Source organism: Populus euphratica, unplaced genomic scaffold (genome assembly GCF_000495115.2).
Source record: "Populus euphratica unplaced genomic scaffold, PopEup_1.0 scaffold333.1, whole genome shotgun sequence".
In the NCBI taxonomy this organism is placed as follows: domain Eukaryota; kingdom Viridiplantae; phylum Streptophyta; class Magnoliopsida; order Malpighiales; family Salicaceae; genus Populus; species Populus euphratica.
In genome coordinates, this window is record NW_011500224.1 from 60,304 (window position 1) to 63,424 (window position 3,121).

Sequence of the window (3,121 nt, forward strand, 5' to 3'; positions counted from 1 at the left end):
TTATATATATATATATATATATATATATATATAGGATTCACAAAGAACGCTTTTAAGCTAGAATTAAATCAAGTAATTTTATGATGATGCCTCAATAGCCTGGAATCTTAGCTGTGCTAGTTTTTATCCTAAAACTACTGGTATGGGGTTTCCAGTTGTTATGTTGATCTTGAATAGTACAACAGCTGAGGAAGCCCACAAGGAGTTTTTTATTTGTTTTATTGACACCTGGTCACGAAGCAAAGCATGAGATATCTTAGCCATGGATGGTAGGCTCTAGATCATTGTGCTGATTGATTTTATTGCCATGGATGCGATCTTTAACCTTCTATATTTTTTGGATGGGTTTATATTGCTTCTTTCATGGCTAATGTTGACCTAGTATGGGGTAGATAATCTGTGAAGGAAATGTAAGATGGATGGTCAAACCTCACATAGAATGCTGTATGAGTGGATCGATCTCTATTTAGATACAGTATACTGTTTTGTTAGTGTGTTCTCGAGAAACTATTGTCTTTGTCAATTGTGATGAATTATAGTAGTTGTTTGAGAGCTCGTTGCTGTGGTCAGGATATCCAAGAAGAAAAGGTTAAGGTAGTAATGGTAAAAGGGAGACTAGGTTTCTCAGTTTGCCCATGGCTTATCGAAGAACAGAGGATTCATCTGGACAAACTCCACAAACTTAATCTCAGGTTCTGTAAACAAGTGACTTGGAATGGTCACTGGCCCTTTCTTCGTTTTTGGTTCTCTTCCATGTCGCAAAGAAGAATAACCTCTTTTGGTTTGTTTCTGACATTATGGGTACTTGCATTTGAGGGTATAATAGGAGTTAGCAAGGGCATTTAGTCTTTGATGCTCAAGTCCTAGAAGTGAAAGAATGGAGCGCCGGGATTTAAATAGTGTTCATTGAACAATACGGATACAAGGGGCTGTATTGGGGAAACACAATGATGTAATTTAACTTTCTATGGGAATCTATTGTAGTATTGAGTGATGGAAACAATGAATATATGTTAGGGAGTGTTTGGTATGATAGACAAAAATGCACTGGACAAGACAATTGTTTCGTGAAGTTGTTTGGTGCACTTTGACATTACAAAAACCAATTTTTGTGCTGTCTAAGGTTGTTCTAAGGGAGAAATTCTTGTCTCACTGAAAGGATAGAATAAGTTTGTTAAATTCTCAACACAAGAGTTGTTATTTATGAAATGGCTATAATGCCCTAGCCAAAAGGTTGTTTACTCACTCTACTATGCTAAACAAACTCTCTCCTCAAGAATGCTCTCTCTCTCTCTCTCTCTCTCTCTCACACACACACACACACTCAATACGCATGTGAGTAAACTACCTTGACAAGAATTTCTATCCCATTTTTGTGAAGTTGTTTGGTGCACTTTGATACTACAAAAGTCAATTTTTTTCATGTCTAAAGCTTGTTCTAGGGGAAAAATTTTTGTCCCGCTAAAAGGATAGAATAAGCTTGTTAAATTCTCTGTACAAGAGTTGTTATTTATGAAATGGCTATAATGCCCTTGCCAAAAGGTAGTTTAGGCACTCTACTACACTAAATAGACTCTCCTCTCAAGAAAGCTCTCTCTCTCTCTCTCTCTCTCTCTCTCTCACACACACACACACACATTCAATGCACGTGTTTCTTTTTTTCTTGCTTCCGTGTTTGGTTGCTGAGAAAATCAATGCAACAAGAAAATAAAAACTGTAAAACATATGTACCCAATCTCTCCTTGACAACTTTGACAATAACTTTTTGTTAAGTTGTTTGGTGCACTTTGATGGTACAAAAATCAATATTTGTCATGTCTATGTTGTTCTAGGGGAGAAAGTTTTGTCCCACTAAAAAGAATAGAATAAGCTTGTCCAATTCTTTGTTTAAGAGTTGTTATTTATGAAATGACTATAATGCCCTTGCCAAAAGGTAGTTTACTCCCTCTACTACACTAAATAGACTCTCTTCTTGAGAAAGCTCTCTCTCTGTGTCTCGCGCATGCGTGCACAATGCGCGTGTGAGTAAACTACCTTGACAAAAATTTCTATCCTTTTGTTGTGAAGTTGTTTGGCATTTTGATAGGACAAAAATCAATTTTTGTCCTGTCTAAGGTTGTTTTAGGAGAGAAATTTTTGTCCCACCAAAAGATATAGAATAATAAACTACCTTGACGAAAATTTCTATCCTTTGATGGTACAAAAATCAATTTTTTTCTTGTCTAAGGTTGTTTTAGGGGAGAAATTTTTGTTCCAGTAAAAAGAATAGAATAAGCTTGTCCAATTCTCCATACAAGAGTTGTTATCTATGAAATGATAACTTCAACAATAACTTCCATGCCTTTATGAGCGTGGGACCACTTGTTTTCACTAGTTAAAGTATGCTTAGAATCCCTTACATATTGATAAGATATTGGAGAATAGTTGGATCCTTCTATTTCAACCGGGGAACTGTTGACACTGTCACCTTCCAAATGGTGCTCCCTCCTGTCCAGGAAGTGCTCAAAATCCGCGTCCGCTTCACCACAATCAACTATACTGCCATTAACATTTCCCTTAACTTCTGAAACATCAAAATCATCAGCAAACTCAAGCTCCTCATGATCATCAAGCAGAAATGGTGTCAAATCACTGTGAACAACAAATTCTGAAACATCATCAATGGCTTCAACATCATGTGCTGTGTGCTCATCTTCGTGGGCAGCAGGATGCTCTTCAAATTATTAGGATCATAGTAGAAGCTTAGGTTTAAGTTTGATTTTCTTGTTTGGTTGCTGAGAAATGTTGTCAAATCACTGTGAATGACAAATTCTGAAACATCATCAATGGCTTCAACATCATGTGCTATGTGCTCATCTTCGTGGGCAGCAGGATGCTCTTCAAATTATTAGGATCATAGTAGAAGCTTAGGTTTAAGTTTGATTTTCTTGTTTGCTTGCTGAGAAAGTTCAGCAAGGAAAGAAAGGAAAGGAAAATTGTTGAATGTTTGTGTTTTTGTTTGTCTTTCATGCTACTTATTAAATAAATAAATGCTGAAATATGGGATCTTTGGTCGAAAACAACAGCATGTTTATGTATGCTTTGATAGTTAATATATATATATATATATATATATATATAT

At 36.0% G+C, this 3,121-nt stretch overlaps 1 protein-coding gene across 2 annotated transcripts in view; it reads left to right on the plus strand.

The window, feature by feature from the left end:
* The window catches only part of LOC105112341 (uncharacterized), a 4,358-nt gene that overhangs the window by 573 nt on the left and 664 nt on the right, over nt 1-3,121 (plus strand). The gene's annotated exons all lie outside the window — the stretch shown is intronic.